This window comes from Arachis hypogaea, chromosome 16, assembly GCF_003086295.3.
Source record: "Arachis hypogaea cultivar Tifrunner chromosome 16, arahy.Tifrunner.gnm2.J5K5, whole genome shotgun sequence".
In the NCBI taxonomy this organism is placed as follows: Eukaryota; Viridiplantae; Streptophyta; class Magnoliopsida; order Fabales; family Fabaceae; genus Arachis; species Arachis hypogaea.
In genome coordinates this window covers 126,654,613-126,674,834 of record NC_092051.1, presented here as the reverse complement: position 1 = coordinate 126,674,834, position 20,222 = coordinate 126,654,613, and the positions used below count along the sequence as shown (strand labels likewise).

Below are 20,222 nucleotides of genomic sequence, written 5' to 3'. Positions count from 1 at the left end.
CCATGGAACAATCTTTTGCAAGCTGACTCTTGCTAACCAACTCGGCTAAACTTTCTATATTTTGAGGGTTCACATAGTTGAATATCTCTTTCTTGAGTCCCCTTTTATACTGGGTACAGGCCCATTCTTCATAATTGGCTGAATTTTTCTGACAAGTTCTTGAGAAGCGGCACAAGTTATTAAATTCTCAGGTATACTCAGCAACAGACATACCCTCCTACTTCAGCTGCATTAGCTCCAGTTCCTTCGCGGTACGAATTGCTTGCAAGAAATACTTCCCATAAAATTTCATCTTGAACTTATCCCAAGTCAAAGCTTATTCAATTTCACCATAAAACACTATAAATGCACTTTTCCATCACAATTCAACCAATTCAACACCTATATCAATCAATTCCTCCTTCATAAACTCAACAATTCCACAATTCGTACATCAATATTCCAATATTAACAACATGAACACAATCTCACCACTCATATGCATCATTTATCATACCACATCAAAATTCTCATAACTACAATAATTCAACCTCAACATCAACAATTCCATCACAAGTCATCAAAACTATCACAAGCATTAACATCATCACACATTATCAATTTAACAACTGTCAACAACCAAATTCAATCCTATCGTAAGGTCCACTAGTCTAAGTTTTCAGAAATATTACATATTACATAGAGAAAATTGAAACCATACCTTGGTCGATTCTCAATATGCACAATACCCAAATTTGAGTCCAAACAAGCTTTCAATCACCAACAAATCACCAATCTCACATTCAAAGCTCCAAATCAACTCCAACAATTGTAAGAACTCAACTAAAATTATACCAATTACCACAAGTCAACCTAGAGTTTCCAAAATTACAATTTCACAAAGGCAAAGAGTTTTCTTACCTTTTTTGATGGTGTTTGAGGCGCAAACCACCAATAGCCCAATCTTAGATACCACTTAATCAATTGAAAACACAAAATCTATTCAAAACCAAAACTTTAATTTTTGAATTTCTTAGGGCAGAAAAATGGGCAAGAATTCTCGAGATTCTTACCATTTTGGTTAGATGAAACTAACGGGCTCAGAGAGAGTTTCGCGTAGCCGCAAACAGCTCATCAATCGGAGCACCGTAGCTCGAATTATGGCCTCCAGAAGAGAGGCGTGAATAGTAATAATGGTGGAAAAGCTCTCACCTCTCTCCTCATTCCTTTCAGCTGTGTTTGTGTTGTTTAAGTGATGAATGGGTTGAATGAGGTTCATTTAAGTGGTTATATATGTTGGCCTTGGGTCCAACTTGGGACCAGTCCAACCCGTTAGTGTTTTTGGCCTGTTTGGCCTAACTTTGAGCCAAACCTTTAAAATTAGCGCCCGATTTTTAACTTTAACTAATTTTCTAAATTTTTTTACTATTTTTACTACTCTCACACAGTACCAGATAGATTTAAGCTGGTACTGCCGGCTAATTTACCGATACGCATTTTTACACAAATTTTCACATAAAATTATATTTTCCAACTCAAAAAAATCTACTGAGTCCAAATATCATATTCAAATTTTCTAATTAATATTCTAAATTTTTAGATCCTATTTCAGGCAACTAATTTATTATTATTTTATGTTAATTAATCAGTTAATTATTTTCAATTCTTACAGATGTTATTGCTGACCAAGTATATATAAAATAAACTTAACTTCTAACCCCGATCCTACTAAGAACTTCCCAATTCTTACTCCCTATTTTTACCCCTTTCAGCTACATGTGTGAAGGTTTAGTGCGAAGCTAAAAGCGCATAGAAGATTATGTTTATTGAGTTGTTAGATCTTATTTTTCTCTCGTCGTTTACTATTTTTAGTTTATAGAGGGGATAGGACTTGTATTTGGGAATGTGTGTGTGTGTGTGTGTGTGATAAAGTGATTAAAAGTAAAAACTTTCTATTTTCTTAATTAAAGTTTCGGTACGTATTCGCGAAGGCTCAATACTAAATAAACATAGTATATAATTAATGGAATAGAGGTAAGTAGCGCCTGAACTTTTAGTACGATCATGAGGTGCTAAAAGTTATGGTGTTACATTATGGTATCAGAGAAGTTCGTTCTTGTTAGAGTCTTGTATACTTCACTGCGTACTTAGAGTATCTATCATGCAATAGGACTTATCCTAGTGACAAGAATTTGGGTTTCAGATGAATGATTATCTGTTAATTAATGCTGTTAGTCGACCGTTGCATCTCTTATGGTATTAGGTCTGGCCAATTTAATACTAATGATTCATGTATATGGAAACACTAATGAATTATCATAGACGAAATAGAAACAATAGGTTATGCGAATCACAAGGTTTGGGAACATTAGAAGTATATTCTTTATTCGTGCTATGTGACTTGGTGTCATCTTTTCTTTCACTGTTTGTTCATTTATTTTTCATCTCTTCCATCCCTTGTTTCAATTCTTTTTAAAACTAGATTTGATTATCCATCTTTATCATTATTTGTATACTTCTTCATAAATCCTTACCCTTCGATCTGATTTTGAATTTGTTTCGACGCAACACATAATTCTCAATATCTTCTTTTGTTTTGTATTCCTTTGATTAAGCTTGAGCTTGTTTATGCCCATGAGCAATTTCTGGATGTGACAAGCAAATACGATAGTTCTGCGGGATACAGTTGTCACGAAAAACAGACTGTTCTCTTCGTCGAAATGGCCTAAAGGAAATAGATCGCTTGCAGATAGATCCTTTCTGAACTTTTATCTTTGGCATTGCTTATATTCTTCATCAAGCATCTTGTACCATTTGATCTTGAGCTAGATTTGGGGCAATAATCAATCTTTAATTCTTCCAAAATAATGTCATTGACTTTGGTTATCTATATTTGTGAATCTGGTAATTCAACTTGGATTTGTTTCGACTTATTCTACTACCTTTTCTTTTATTGTTCCTATCCAAGTTTCTTTTTTCAGATTTCTCCTTAGGGTACAATTTAACTCTCTTTCTAATGGATTTTGTGTTTTTGTGCACTTCTGTTTAATTTCGATTATACTCATCTTTTCGACTTCTTGTAACTATTATCTGTGATGTTCAACCTTTTTCTTTCTGAATTTTGAATTTCTTTGTTCAAACTTGAGTTTATTTGTTAAAATTACAAGTCCTCGAATTCTAAGTTTAATTTGCATTAAACCTATCATACAATTTCTGTACCACACTACACTTTTTCAATCATTTTCACACGATATTATTTTTTTCATGTTTGAAAACTGAACATGTCAAATCTTTCTATTTTTCATTGACATGTTTGAAAGGGAAGTTAGTATAAATCTTTTTCCTCTTGTATGAATTTTCGAGGACAAAAATTTTTGTAAGGTGTGTAGAATGTAACGACCTATAATTTAAAAAATATAAATATAAATAAGTTATAATTCATTTCATAAATTGAAATTCTTTATTTTAGAAATTATTTTATTATAAGTAATTAAATACTTTAAATTTAAAATCTATTAAATTTTTTAAATAATTTTTATTATAATTAGATATTTCAAAAAATTAATAATAAATACCACAACCAAGAAAGGAAGGAAGAAGTTGGCCGAAGCCATTATGGGAAACAAAAACAAAGAAAGCAACATGGCTTGTGTATAATCTATATATATATATATATACATATTAACATGACATAGCTTTAATAAAATAAATCTTTGCCTCATTCAGTTTCTTTCATCACCGCATAAGAAAATAAGAGAAAGAAAGAGAGGAACCGAGTGAGAGAGAGAGCGTGAACTTCATGGAAACATAAATTTTTTGGCTTTGATTTTTTGTGATCTATAACTCCAATAAAAAATCTAATTCGATAAAAGTGTTTGTATCCTTCTTTTTTACATATTGGCTTTACTTTTGTCCGGTAGAAATTGACGGTGATGTAACTCTTTTTCTTCTTGAGTTCGGCCAATTAGAATTCTAGGAGGCACAGACGATTTCTGACATTTTTTTCTTCAGCCGCTTAGTCAGAAAGCTTATCCAGAGCTTCCGTTGTTTTGATTTCATATGGAGGTAGGATTTGATAATTTTATAATAATTAAATATAAAATTTATAAGTAAATGTTGGATTGATTGATTATTGTTTTGAGTTTGGTTGAGTTTTATGTTGAAATTTTGTTGAATTATTGTTGTTGCTTGTGAATTATGGTTCGGCCATGAAGAACAGCCCAGTTGGGGTTATTTTCATAATTTTGGGGCTGTTGTGAATAAGGATTATTGATTAAAATTGATTAGATTTGATGGCTGAGAGATTAAACTAAAAGTTCTGAAAAATCAGTAAATGAAAAACTCAAAAACAGATTAAAATACAAGTAATATTTTGAAAGGAAAGGGTTAAGAGTTTCGGTTTTGGTATAAAAGAAAGATTAGTAATTACATTTTATTTTTGAAGGGTAATATTGTGTTTGTATATAAATATCGAGGTATAATTTGTATAAGTTTTCGGGTATTTTGGGTAATAAGTAAAGTTCAGGGGTGGTGCATGAAATTGTGATCCCTGGGCGAAATTCTTACTCGAACAATCCCTGGTAATGGCTCCAAAAACTTTGTGCTCTAATCTTAATTCATAAATTGTCACAACTTCGATATAACTAACCAGCAAGTGCACTGGATCGTCCAAGTAATAAAACCTTACGTGAGTAAGGGTCGATCCCATGGAGATTGTTGGTATGAAGCAAGCTATGGTCACCTTGTAAATCTCAGTCAGGCGGATATCAAATAGTTATGGAGTTTTCAAAAATAAATAATAAATAAATAGAAAATAAAGATAGAAATACTTATATAATTCATTGGTGAGAATTCAGATAAGCGTATAGAGATGCTTTCGTTCTTCTGAACTTCTGCTTTCCTGCTGTCTTTATCCAATCAGTCCTACTCCTTTCCATGGCAAGCTTTATGTAAGGGCATCACCGTTGTCAATGGCTACTTCCCATCCTCTTGTAAAAAAGGTCCAAATGCTCTGTCACAGCACGGCTAATCATCCGAGGTTCTCGATCATACTAGAATAGGATTCACCCTCCTTTTGCGTCTGTCACTACGCACAGCACTCACAAGTTTGAAGTTCGTCACAGTCATTCAATCCCTGAATCCTACTCGGAATACCACAGATAAGGTTTAGACTTTCCGGACTCTCATGAATGCCGCCATCAATCTAGCTTATACCACGAAGATTCTGATTAAGAGATCCAAGAGATAATCATCCAATCTAAGGTGGAACGGAAGTGGTTGTCAGGCACGCGTTCGTGGGGGAATGATGATGATTGTCACATTCATCACATTCATGTTGGAGTACGAATGAATATCTTAGAAGCGGAATAAGTTTAATTGAATAAAAAACAGTAGTACTTTGCATTAATTCATGAGGAACAGCAGAGCTCCACACCTTAATCTATGGAGTGTAGAAACTCTACCGTTGAAAAATACATAAGTGAAAGGTTCAGGCTTGGCCGAATGGCCAGCCCCCAAACGTGATCAATATGATCTAAAGATGAACTAAAAATCATAAGATGATCAAAATACAATAGTAAAAAGTTCTATTTATACTAAACTAGTTACTAGGGTTTATAGAAATAAGTAATTGATGCATAAATCCACTTTTGGGGCCCACTTGGTGTGTGCTTGGGCTGAGCTTTAGCTTTCCACGTGCAGAGGCTTCTTTTGGAGTTGAACGCCAGGTTGTAACGTATTTCTGGCGTTCAACTCTGGTTCGTGACGTATTTTTGGCGTTTAACTCCAGACTGCAGCGTAGAATTGGCGTTCAACGCCCTTTTGCGTCGTCTAAACTCGGCCAAAGTATGGACTATTTTATATTGCTGGAAATCCCTGGATGTCTAATTTCAAACGCAATTGAAAGCGCGCCATTTTGAGTTTTGTAGCTCCAGAAAATCCACTTTGAGTGCAGGGAGGTTAGAATCCAACAGCATCAGCAGTCCTTCTTCAACCTCTGAATCTGATTTTTGCTCAAGTCCCTCAATTTCAGCCAGAAAATACCTGAAATCACAGAAAAATACACAAACTCATACTAAAGTCCAGAAATGTGAATTTAACATAAAAACTAATGAAAACATCCCTAAAAGTAACTAGAATCTACTAAAAACATGCTAAAAATAATGCCAAAAAGCGTATAAATTATCCGCTCATCACAACACCAAACTTAAATTGTTGCTTGTCCCCAAGTAACTGAAAATAAAAAAGGATCAAAAGAAGAGAATATACTATAAATTCCAAACTATCAATGAAACATAGCTCCAATAAGATGAGCGAGACTTGTAGCTTTTTGCCTCTTGAATAGTTTTGGCATCTCACTTTATCCATTGAGGTTCAGAATGATTGGCATCTATAGGAACTCAGAGTTCAGATAGTGTTATTGATTCTCCTAGTTCAGTATGATGATTCTTGAACACAGCTACTTTATGAGTCTTGGCCGTGGCCCTAAGCACTTTGTTTTCCAGTATTACCACCGGATACATAAATACCATAGACACATAATTGGGTGAACCTTTTCAGATTGTGACTCAGCTTTGCTAAAGTCCCCAATTAGAGGTGTCCAGGGTTCTTAAGCACACTCTGTTTTTGCTTTGGACCTTGACTTTAACTGCTCAGTCTCAAGTTTTCACTTGACACCTTCACGCCACAAGCACATGGTTAGGGACAGCTTGGTTTAGCTGCTTAGGCCAGGATTTTATTCCTTTAGGCCCTCTTATCCACTGATGCTCAAAGCCTTGGGACCTTTTTTATTTACCCTTGCCTTTTGGTTTTAAGGGCTATTGGCTTTTTGCTCTTGCCTTTTGGTTTTAAGAGCTTTTGGCTTTTTCTGCTTGCTTTTACTCTCTTTTTTTTTCGCTATTTTTTTCTTTTTTTTTTCTGCAAGCTTTGTTCTTTGCTGCTTTTTCTTGCTTCAAGAATCATTTTTATGATTTTTCAGATTATCAAATAACATGTCTCCTTGTCATCATTCTTTCAAGAGCCAACATATTTAACATTCTTAAACAACAACTTCAAAAGACATATGCACTGTTCAATCATTCATTCAGAAAACAAGAAGCATTGTCACCACATCAATATAATTAAACTAAGTTCAAGGATAAATTCGAAACTCATGTACTTCTTGTTCTTTTGAATTAAAACATTTTTCATTTAAGAGAGGTGATGGATTCATAGGACATTCATAACTTTAAGACATAGTTACTAAATACTAATGATCATGTAATAAGACACAAACATGGATAAACACTTAACATAAAGAAAACGAAAAATAGAAAATTTAAGAACAAGGAATGAGTCCACCTTAGTGATGGTGGCGTTTCCTTCTTGAGGAACCAATGATGTCCTTCAGCTCTTCTATGTCTCTTCCTTGTCTTTGTTGCTCCTCCCTCATAGCTTTTTGATCTTCTCTAATTTCATGAAGGATGATGGAGTGCTCTTGATGTTTCACCCTTAATTGTCCCATGTTGGATCTTAATTCTCCTAGGGAGGTGTTGATTTGCTCCCAAAAATTCTGTGGAGGAAAGTGCATCCCTTGAGGTATCTCAGGGATTCCTTGATGGTGAGCTTCCTCATGCGTTTCTTGAGCTCCATGAGTGGGCTCTCTTGTTTGCTCCATCCTTTTCTTAGTGATGGGCTTCTCTTCCTCAATGGGAATGTCTCCTTCTATGAAAGCTCCAGCTGAGTAACATAGATGGCAAATAAGATGAGGAAAAGCTAGCCTTGCCAAGTGAGAGGACTTTTCGGCTATTTTGTAGAGTTCAAGGGAGATGACTTGATGAACTTCTACTTCCTCTCCAATCATGATGCTATGGATCATGATGGCCCGATCCACAGTAACTTCAGATCGGTTGCTAGTGGGGATGATGGAGCGTTGGATGAACTCCAACCATCCTCTAGCCACAGGCTTAAGGTCCAGTCTTCTAAGTTGAACCGGTTTGCCTTTTGAGTCAATCTTCCATTGAGCTCCTTCCACACATATGTCCATGAGGACTTGGTCCAAACTTTGATCAAAGTTGACCCTTCTAGTGTAGGGGCGTGCATCTCCTTGCATCATAGGCAAGTTGAATGCCAACCTCACATTTTCCGGACTAAAATCTAGGTATTTCCCCCGAACCATTGTAATATAATTCTTTGGATTCGGGTTCTTACTTTGATCATGGTTCTTAGTGATCCATGCATTGGCATAGAACTCTTGAACCATTAGGATGCCGACTTGTTGGATGGGGTTTGTTAGAACTTCCCAACCTCTTCTTTGGATTTCATGTCGGATCTCCGGATACTCATTTCTCTTGAGCTTGAAAGGGACCTCAGGGATCACCTTCTTCTTGGCCACAACATCATAGAAGTGGTCTTGATGAGCTTTGGAGATGAATCTTTTCATCTCCCATGACTCGGAGGTGGAAGGTTTTGTCTTCCCTTTTCCTTTTCTAGAGGATTCTCCGGTCTTGGGTGCCATCAATGGTAATGGAAAAACAAAAAGCTTATGCTTTTACCACACCAAACTTAGAATATTGCTCGCCCTCGAGCAAGAGAAGAAAGAATAGATGAAGAAGAGGAAGAAAATATGGAGGAGAGGAGGGAGAGGTGTATTCGGCCAAGAAGGGGAAGAGAGGGTTGTGTTGTGTAAAAATGAGGAAGAATGGAGGGCTTTATATAGGGAGGGGAGGGGGGTTTAAGGTTCGGCCATATGGGGTGGTTTTGGGTGGGAAATTGATTTTGAATTTTGAAGGTATGTGGAGTTTATGAGGTAGGTTTATGGGGAAGAGTGGATGGATGTGAGTGGTGAAGTGGTGATAGGGAAGAGAGATTGAGGTGATTGGTGAAGAGTTTTGGGGAAGAGTGTTTATTGGAAAGAGATGATGAACATTGAGAAGAGGGAAGAGAGTGAGTGGTGGTAGGTGGAGATCCTGTGGGGTCCACAGATGCTGAGTTGATCCTGTGGGGTCCACAGATCCTGGGGTGTCAAAGGTTTGCATCCCTGCACCCATTAGGCATGTAAAATGCCTTTGCATGTAATTCTGGCGTTTAAACGTCGGATTGATGCTTGTTCTGGGCGTTCAGCGCCCAGATGCAGCATATTTCTGGCGTTGAACGCCAGTTCTATGCTTGTTTCTGGCGTTCAGCGCCAGCTTTTCTCACTGTGCATTTCTGGCGTTCAACGCCAGATGCTCCTTACTGGCGTTTAAACGCCAGTAAGATCCTCATCCAGGGTGTGATTTTTCTTCTGCTGTTTTTGATTCCATTTTCAATTTTTATATTTATTTTGTGACTCCACATGATCATAAACCTAATAAAATATGAAATAACAATAAAAATAAAAATAAAATTAGATAAATAAAAATTGGGTTGCCTTCTAACAAGCGCTTCTTTAATGTCAATAGCTTGACAGTGGGCTCTCATGGAGCCTCACAGATGTTCAGAGCATTGTTGAGACTTCCTAGTTCCCAACATCAAACTTAGAGTTTGACTGTGGGGGTTCTGGTTAACTCTGCAGTGGGAGAAGCTTACTGTGCCTCTTTTCCATGTTTACAGAAGGATAACCTTGAGTTGTAAACACAAGGGAGTCCCCATTCAATTGAAGGACTAATTCACCTCTGTTAACATCTATCACAGCTCTTGCTGTGGCTAGGAAGGGTCTTCCAAGGATGATGGATTCATCCTCATCCTTCCCAGTATCTAGGATTATGAAATCAGCAGGGATGTAAAGGCCTTCAACCTTTACTAACATGTCCTCTACTTGTCCATAAGCCTATTTTCTGGAATTGTCTGCCATCTCTAATGAGATTCTAGCAGCTTGTACCTCAAAGATTTCCAATTTTTCCATTACAGAGAGTGGCATGAGGTTTATCCCTGACCCAAGGTCACATAGAGCCTTCTCAAAGGTCATGGTACCTATGGTGCAAGGTATTAGGAACTTTCCAGGATCCTGTTTCTTCTGAGGCAATCTCAGTTGATTCAATGCATTTAGTTCATTGGTGAACAAGGGAGGTTCATCTCCCCAAGTATCATTACCAAATAAATTGGCATTCAGCTTCATGATTGCACCAAGGAACTTGGCAACTTGCTCTTCAGTAACATCTTCATTCTCTTCAGAAGAAGAATACTCATCAGAACTCATGAAGGGCTTAAGGAGGTTCAATGGAATCTCTATGGTCTCTAGATGAGCCTTAGATTCCTTTGGTTCCTCATAGGGAAACTCCTTGTTGATCACTGGACATCCCAGGAGGTCTTCCTCACTGGGATTCACGTCCTCCCCTTCCTCCTTGGATTCGGCCATGATGGTTATATCAATGGCCTTGCACTCTCCTTTTGGATTTTCTTCTGTATTACTTGGGAGAGCACTATGAGGGGTTTCAGTGATCTTCTTACTCAGCTGGCCCACTTGTGCCTCCAAATTCCTAATGGAGGACCTTGTTTCATTCATGAAACTCAGAGTGGCCTTAGATAGATCAGAGACTAAGTTTGCTAAATTAGAGGTATTTTGTTCAGAGTTCTCTGTTTGTTGCTGAGTGGATGATGGAAAAGGTTTACTATTATTAAACCTGTTTCTTCCACCACTATTAAAGCCTTGTTGAGGCTTTTGTTGATCCTTCCATGAGAGATTTGGGTGATTTCTCCATGAGGGATTATAAGTGTTTCCATAGGGTTCACCCATATAATTTACCTCTGCTATTGCAGGGTTCTCAGGATCATAAGCTTCTTCTTCAGAAGATGCCTCTTGAGTACTGTTGGATGCAGCTTGCATTCCATTCAGACTCTGAGAAATCATATTGACTTGCTGAGTCAATATTTTATTCTGAGCCAATATGGCATTCAGAGTATCAATTTCAAGAACTCCCTTCTTCTGAGGCGTCCCATTACTCACAGGATTCCTCTCAGAAGTGTACATGAACTGGTTATTAGCAACCATGTCAATGAGTTCTTGAGCTTCTGCAGGCGTTTTCTTTAGGTGAATGGATCCACCTGCAGAAGTATCCAATGACATCTTAGCTAATTCAGATAGACCATCATAGAATATATCCAGGATGGTCCATTCTGAAAGCATGTCAGAAGGACACTTTTTGGTCAGTTCCTTGTATCTCTCCCAAGCTTCATAGAGGGATTCACGTCCTTCTGTCTGAAGGTTTGAACATCCACTCTAAGCTTACTCAGCTTTTGAGGAGGAAAGAACTTGGCTAAGAAAGTCGTGACCAGCTTATCCCAAGAGTTCAGGCTATCTTTGGGTTGAGAGTCCAACCACACTCTAGCTCTGTCTCTTACAGCAAATGGGAAAAGCATGAGCCTGTAGACTTCAAGATCTACTCCATTAGTCTTAACAGTATCACAGATCTGCAAGAATTCAGTTAAGAACTGAAAAGGATCTTCAGATGGAAGTCCATGAAATTTGCAGTTTTGTTGCATCAGAGAAACTAATTGAGGTTTCAGCTCAAAATTGTTTGCTCCAATGGTAGGGATGGAGATGCTTCTTCCATGTAAATTGGAATTAGGTGCAGTAAAGTCACCAAGCATCCTCTTGCATTATTATTATTTTCGGCTGCCATATCCTTTTCTTGTTCGAAAATTCCTGTAAGGTTGTCTCTGGATTGTTGTATTTTAGCTTCTCTTAGTTTCCTTTTCAGAGTCCTTTCAGGTTCTGGATCTACTTCAACAAGAATGTTCTTGTCCTTGCTCCTGCTCATGTGAAAAAGAAGAGGACTAAAGATACCGGGGATCCTCTTTACCACAGTATAGAGGTTTCCTTGTGTGAGTAGAAGAAAAGAAGAATAAGAATGTAGAAGAGAAGAATTCGAACTCAGAGGAGAAGAAGGGGTTCGAATTTTGGGTGAAGAGAAGTGTTAGCAGATGAATAAATAAATAGAAGAGGGTGAGAGAGAGAATTTCGAAAATTAAATTTTGAAAAAGAGTTAATGATTTTTGAAAATTAAAGGAGAATTGAAATTAAAATTAAAATTTAAACAATTAATTATTTAAAAAGAATTTTTGAAAAAGAGGGAGGTATTTTCGAAAATTAGAGATGGATAGTTAGTTAGGTGGTTTTGAAAAAGATAAGAAACAAACAAAAAGTTAATTAGTTAGTTGAAACAAATTTTGAAAATCAAATTTTAAAAGATAAGAAGATAGGAAGTTTAGAAAATATATTTGAAAAAGATAAGATAAAAAGATATTTTTGAAAAGATATGATTGAAATTAGTTTTGAAAAAGATTTGATTTTTAAAATCACAATTAATGACTTGATTCACAAGAAATCACAAGATATGATTCTAGAACTTAAAGTTTGAATTTTTCTTAACAAGCAAGTAACAAACTTGAAATTTTTGAATCAAAACATTAATTGTTGATGATATTTTCGAAAATATGATATAAAATTAAGAAAAAGATTTTTGAAAAATATTTTTAAAATTTTCAAAAATAAATAAAAAAATAAAAAAAGATTTGATTTTTGAAAAAGATTTTGAAAAAGATAAGAATTTTAAATTGAAAATTTGATTTGACTCATAAGAAACAATTAAATTTTAAAATTTTTTGAAAAAGTCAATCCAAATTTTCGAAATTTATGAGAGAAAAAAGGAAAGATATTTTTTTGATTTTTGAATTTTTAATGATGAAAGAGAAAAACATGAAAAAGACTCAATGCATGAAAATTTTAAATCAAAACAATGAATGCATGCAAGAATGTTATGAATGTCAAGATGAACACCAAGAACACCTTGAAGATCATGATGAACATCAAGAACATATTTTTGAAAATTTTTATATGCAAAGAAAACATGCAAGACACCAAACTTAAAAATTTTTCATGCTTGGACTCTAACAAACGAAAAATGCATATGAAAAACAAGAAAAGACACAAAACAAGAAAATTTAAAGATCAAACAAGAAGACTTACCAAGAACAACTTGAAGACCATGAAGAACACTATGAATGCATGAATTTTTCGAAAATTTTATGCAAAAATTAAAACATGCAATTGACACTAAACTTAAAATTGACTCAAGACTCAAACAAGAAACACAAAAAAAAATATTTTTGATTTTATGATTTTATAATTTTTTTTGGTATTTTTCGAAAATTATTTGAAAAAGAAAAATAAGAATTCCAAAATTTTTAATATGAATTCCAGGAATCTTGCACTCTGAGTCTAAAGCTTCGGTCCAGGAATTAGACATGGCTCACTAGCCAGCCAAGCTTTCAATGAAAGCTCCAGTCCAAAACACTAGACATGGCCAATGGCCAGCCAAGCTTCAGCATGTAAATCAGATATACTGCTCCTTAGTTATCAAATTAACTTGCCTCTATGCTGATGGTTTGGAAGCCTCAGTCCAAAAGAATTTAGACATGGCTTTACAGCCAGCCAGGCTTCAATGTGCTTCATGAAACACTAGAATTTATTCTTAAAAATTCTGAAGAAAAATATAAAAAAATTTTTAAAAATTTTTTTAATTTTTTTTGAAAAGAAAACGAAAAGAAAGTTACATAATCTGAGCAACAAGATGAACCGTCAGTTGTCCAAACTCAAAACAATCCCCGGCAACGGCGCCAAAAACTTGGTGCTCTAATCTTAATTCATAAATTGTCACAACTTCGATACAACTAACCAGCAAGTACACTGGGTTGTCCAAGTAATAAAACCTTACGTGAGTAAGGGTCGATCCCACGGAGATTGTTGGTATGAAGCAAGCTATGGTCACCTTGTAAATCTCAGTCAGGCGGATATCAAATAGTTATGGAGTTTTCAAAAATAAATAATAAATAAATAGAAAATAAAGATAGAAATACTTATGTAATTCATTGGTGAGAATTTCAGATAAGCGTATAGAGATGCTTTCGTTCTTCTGAACTTCTGCTTTCCTGCTGTCTTTATCCAATCAGTCCTACTCCTTTCCATGGCAAGCTTTATGTAAGGGCATCACCGTTGTCAATGGCTACATCCCATCCTCTTGTGAAAAAGGTTCAAATGCTCTGTCACAGCACGGCTAATCATCCGAGGTTCTCGATCATACTGGAATAGGATTCACCCTCCTTTTGCGTCTGTCACTACGCCCAGCACTCGCGAGTTTGAAGTTCGTCACAGTCATTCAATCCCTGAATCCTACTCGGAATACCACATACAAGGTTTAGACTTTCCGGACTCTCATGAATGCCGCCATCAATCTAGCTTATACCACGAAGATTCTAATTAAGAGATCCAAGAGATAATCATCCAATCTAAGGTGGAACGGAAGTGGTTGTCAGGCACGCGTTCGTGGGGGAATGATGATGATTGTCACGCTCATCACATTCATGTTGGAGTACGAATGAATATCTTAGAAGCGGAATAAGTTGAATTGAATAAAAAACAGTAGTACTTTGCATTAATTCATGAGGAACATCAGAGCTCCACACCTTAATCTATGGAGTGTAGAAACTCTACCGTTGAAAAATACATAAGTGAAAGGTTCAGGCATGGCCGAATGGCCAGCCCCCAAACGTGATCAATATGATCTAAAGATGAACTAAAAATCATAAGATGATCAAAATACAATAGTAAAAAGTTCTATTTATACTAAACTAGTTACTAGGGTTTACAGACTGCAGCATAAAACTGGCGTTCAATGCCCTTTTGCATCATCTAAACTCGGCCAAAGTATGGAGTATTATATATTGCTGGAAAGCCCTGGATGTCTACTTTCAAACGCAATTGAAAGCGCGCCATTTTGAGTTCTGTAGCTCCAGAAAATCCACTTTGAGTGCAGGGAGGTCAGAATCCAACAGCATCAGCAGTCCTTCTTCAACCTCTGAATCTGATTTTTGCTCAAGTCCTTCAATTTCAGCCAGAAAATACCTGAAATCACAGAAAAATACACAAACTCATAGTAAAGTCCAGAAATGTGAATTTAACATAAAAACTAATGAAAACATCCCTAAAAGTAACTAGATTCTACTAAAAATATGCTAAAAATAATGCCAAAAAGCGTATAAATTATCCGCTCATCAAGGGGTAAAACGAGTATTTTATAAAAATTCAGGTTATTTTTATAAATATGAAAATAAGTGAGGGTTTAAATATAATTTAATAAAGTATTGAAGTTGAAAATAGAATATTAAAATGTTCGTGATTTAGAAAGTAATTAATAAAAGCTTAAAAATAAGATTTTATAAACTAAGTTTTAAAAGAAGATTATAAATATTATTTTAAATACTTCTTTAAAATTACTCATTTATATTAAAATAAATTATTATTATAATTAGTATTTATCAAAGATATTATTTTGTAAGAATATTATAATGTGTAATATTAATGAGAAAGCAAGCAAGTAGAGTAATCTTAAAAGCTTTAGAGAACGCAGACTTAATTAAAGAACTTTATAATTCTTTTCCATAAGACACTTAGGGAGAGGCGGGGGAATAATGCGAAGATAATTTATATTATGGAATAATAGGAAAGAAAAGAAGAAGAAAGAAAAGAAAAAGGAAAGAAAAATATTAAAGAAACCTCTGCTACAGAAGATCAGAGCAGAGAGCAAAGATTAAAAGAATCTAAGAGAATCCCTATCACAGGAGGGCAGAGCACAGAAAAAAAAGAAAGAAAGAAAGAACGAAAAGAGAAGGAGATAAGAAGAGATATTGTTTGGTATTGAGAACGAGCTGAGATGATTGTATACCTGCTAGAAATGAGCAGAGATATGGTGGTGAGTCCATTGAGATTTGCTTCCAAAGATACATCGACCAATCCAGGGGATGGTCGCACCTGTAAGACAGAGGTTGCTTACAGAGGTTATCGATACATATATTGGCTAGAGAGAGCCTCAACTGTAAGACCGAGGTTGCTTACAGAGGTTATGTTTGCATATATCGGCTCAAAAGAGTCGCACCTGTAAGACAGAGGTTGCTTACAGAGGTTATGGCACTGAAAACCAAACTCAGACAAAGGTTGCTGAGTTACGTCAAGAGCGGGTCGAAACCGACAGATGAGCTCATTACCTGCACTAGGGATAGACATGAATCATACTTGTTTGTGCATATTTGTTTGTGAGTATTTTCTGTGATTGTGGGTGTGCTAAATGATTGTTTAAATTCTGTGTTCTATAATTGTTGATTTGGATTGCTGACCAAGTATATATAAAATAAACTTAACTTCTAACCCCCAATCCTACTAAGAACTCCCCAATTCTTATCCCCTATTTTCACCCCTTTCAGCTATAGGTGTGAAAGTTTAGTGCAGAACTACAGGAGCATAGAAGATTATGTTTACAAGTTGAGTAATTAGATTTTAATTTCCCTTCGTCGTTTACTGTTTTTAGTTTTTAGAGGGGATATGACTTGTATTTGGAAATCTTGAAATAAGTCTATGTATATAATGCTATGTGAATATATATATATCTTTGTGATAAAGTGATTAAAGATAAAAACTTTTTGTTTTCTTAATTAAAGTTTCGGTTCGTATTCGCGAAGGCTCAATACTAAATAAACATAGTATATAATTAAAGGAATAGAGGTATGTAGCACCCGAACTTTTAGTACGATCATGAGGTGCTAAAAGTTAGGGTGTTACAAGTGCCACTACCACTAGCAGTGCCGCTGCCACCAGCAACGGCATTGCCACTGGCGCGCATATCATCTTAGTACACCGCCATCTGTTGCTCTAACCGTTGAAGTCGCTCCAGCTCTCGCCTCCACTCCAGTCTGAGGGAATTTGTGTCTGACACACATGTGAGGATCTCTTGATACCTCTCCTCCAACTGCTGCAGCCACTAAGCCTAGTGGTGAAGGCTTTGGGTGAGCTCCAGCATCTGCTTCTTCAAATCAACGCCGTCCTCGAGATCGACGAGCTGGTTCGTGGCAAAGGTAGATGAAGGCCTCAATATGAAGGTGCAGAGGTTGTCGGCGAAGAACGACCCCAACCCATAGATGCAATTCTTGTACGGCTCTGATGCAGTCTCGTGCCAAACCGTGTTAGGATCGACTTCTGATGTAGCGGAATTGTTGCCATCGTCTCGAATATGTTGAGATTGCTAGGTTGCGGCCTCCAATCTCTGCGTGTAGGACTCCTATGTAACATATGGTTATGATTACGACTACATTTAATTGAAAACTTTATATCACATGATGTTTACTCACATAATGATCTGTAGCCCGTTGATCAGCAAATATCTCCTTATTCTCCTTTAATATGTGAGTATACTTGAAGATCTTCGCTATCATCGCATCACGATCTAATGACTTAGACTACACTTATTGAAACAATATATTTAATCAAGTAATAATGACATAAGACAAAGAGAAATTAATAACAAAATGAAGCAAGTTATATACCAACCTGGCCGTTGTCTTCATGAAAGTTGTTGGACTAATGGTATACTTTGACGACCTGGACAATGCTCTATTAGCTTTGTTCGTGAGACGACGATACATGAACCCCTCATCAGTCTCCCAATGGACGTACAGTGCCTTCTTGATGTCAGAGTGGAGCCAAATAGTAAGGTGGTTGCACCTCTCACGTATCTTCTCCATCATCTGCTAAAGCCACCTAGCCATTCGATGGTCGAAGATTTTTCTGATGATGGCATCGTGAGTCTTATCTCATATAAATTTTTCCTACACAAAGAATATTTAGCACTAGTTAATCAAAATTAAATATATAATTAAAAAAAATAGAAGATATAAACTAAAGTTTGAATATGTTGAGTTTTTACTGCCCACTTATGAAACTATCGTTCTCTGGTCTCAGTAGGGATCTTCTTACAGCTCGACCATGGGTGGTCGTACATCAGTTTGATGACATTAGTACACTCTTGTATACATGCATTGTTATTTGGCGCAAACCTATCAATGAAAAACTTAAGATTAGTAGTTTACTAAAAAATTATTTGAAATGATCTATAAACTTCAATTATATTTAGATTTTTTAGAAATTTTGACAAAGTTTCATCTATAACTAGAAGGCGCCAAAAACTCTATCCATCAACAATTCACTTAAAAAATTCACAAACAAACCAATATAGAATTGTATGATTTAAGCAGCAACATCCATTAACAATTAAGAATTCTCAAACACTTTCAGCAGTTCAAACCTACTAACCTAAATCGAACCTATCTTAACAACCTAAATCCGCTAAAACTAGAAATTTGAGTGTAACTAAATTAAACTAACAAACTAAAATGAAAAACTTAAGATTAGCAACCACATATGTTGAATAAGAATGTCAAAATAGTTTGCATATAAAAGACTTAAAATAGTACTCACACCGTCAAACCATTAGGCTAAATCGCCATCCATACGATGGGAGGTGGTGGAGGGACATCTGGTTAAAATCCGTGAGAGGATTCTGGCACCGCGGTGTTTGTCATTGGAGGCATTGTCGTCGAAATAGTGGGCTGCTGAACGTATAGAGGTGGTGGTGGAGGAATTCACTCTGGTGAAGCAGTCGGCCGATGTCCTGGGGTAGAGAGTGAGGATTGAGAAGTCGTAGGGGTACTAGTAGACATCCTCCTGCTACCACGACTACAAGGTCGATTCGTGATACCTCTGACTGTCGTCATGTCTACAAAGAGAAACACATTAATTGAAATCAAGTACATAGCAAGCATGGTTCAATATAACTTGAAAAGTTTTCAGAAAGATATTAACAGACCAAATCATCAATCCAACTTCACAATTCAATGCATGCCAAATCAATTACCTAAACTATGCGAAGTATTAGCATTCAAAAAGTTTAAGTTCTAGTATGTCCACAACAATTAGGTGTACAAATTTGATAACTAAAGCAATAATCTACCGATAAAGCCGTCACTAACTTGCGACGCTAAATTCGCCGATAAATCCGACGGTACTCAATGGTTTTTTTTGTAGGAAAATTTTTTTATCTGCACATCAAAATCAACTCCCAAAATTAGTTATTGTGTATTTATGTATAAATACATATATAGTTTAACTTATTTTTAATATATATTCTATACTAGTAATTGATTTTAGTATATACGCATAGTATAATTGTAATCACTAATATATATAAACAATTAACCATAGAAGTATATATTTTATCTTATATTACAAATCTTATTTATGGCACAAACAAAAAATTACACTGTAAATCAAATAAGAAATATTTTTTTTATATTTTGTTTGCAAATAAAATAAAAAAAATCGCGTTTGCATAATACCTATTTCATTTGTGGTGTGAAACAGATTTGTAATACAGAATAAGTGTAATTTTTCTATAAATATATTGTTAAATATTTGATTTATTTCATTTATAAGAAATAAAAAGCCTACTTGTCATCCTCTTGATGTTGAATTTCTAAAACAACGACCAATTTTGTGTGTTCTCTCATCAGTGACGATAATTGTAATGGTCTGCGAATTATAAGATGAACTTTGTAATGGTCTGCGAGACAACTTTTACATGATGCAAAAGTGGAGCTAGAGGCGCGTCTAAAGAGGTAGGGAACATGTGATATATCCTGAAAATGACGTGAGAATTATTTTAAGCGGACGATATATATCCCAAACTAGATACAATTATTTTCAATAAATTAATCTTTTGATATACAATATTCGTGAAAATGAATTGTGTTTTTATTCATCATACATAAGATCTGTTTGTTAAATAAAATAAAATTGTTTTTTAATAAACATAAGTCATACAAATATTATTTGATAAAATTATTCTTAAAATTTAAAATTGATTAATAGTGAAATTCGTTCTTTAAAAATAATTTATTTTTTAAATTAGTTTTTAAAAAATTAAATTAGTCATATTAGTTCTTAAAAGATAAGATATAAGTCAAATTGGCCTTTCTATTAGTCAGATAATGACGTGTCATATGAAATGCCACGTGTCATGATGACGTGGTAGATTAATACCACGTAACATAAGATGATTAGCCGATGTGTATCACGTATTATCTAATATGTCATAAATTTATTTAAGTCAAATTAATTCTAAAAGTACACACGCAAATCATTTTCATTATTAAAATTTTAAAAATTAATCAAATTAGTTCTTATATAAATCTCTTTTATTTTTTTTATAATATTAAATTTTAGATAAATTCTACTATACTCTTTTTAAAGTGACATGTAATTGTAAATTACTCTGAGTGATCATTTTATGATCGAATACTATCTTAATCATAATTAGGCCATTTTATAATTAAAAAATTATTTGAAAAGGGTGAATGTATAATTTAATAAAATATTAAAAATTGAATCCTATTTTTTTTTT

At 35.2% G+C, this 20,222-nt stretch overlaps 1 long non-coding RNA gene and 1 other non-coding gene across 2 annotated transcripts; one reads left to right on the top strand and one right to left on the bottom strand.

Annotated features, from left to right (window-relative positions):
• Positions 1–486: 486 nt before the first annotated feature.
• LOC112754916 (uncharacterized) lies at positions 487–1,242 on the bottom strand. Its single transcript, XR_003178845.3, has 3 exons — positions 1,053–1,242; positions 901–954; positions 487–822 (listed from the first exon to the last, which is right to left on the bottom strand). It is a non-coding gene; the product is annotated as an uncharacterized lncRNA (long non-coding RNA).
• Positions 1,243–11,056: 9,814 nt separating this feature from the next.
• LOC112761776 (small nucleolar RNA R71) lies at positions 11,057–11,163 on the top strand. Its single transcript, XR_003182153.1, has one exon. It is a non-coding gene; the product is annotated as a small nucleolar RNA R71 (small nucleolar RNA).
• The last annotated feature ends 9,059 nt before the right edge of the window (positions 11,164–20,222 follow it).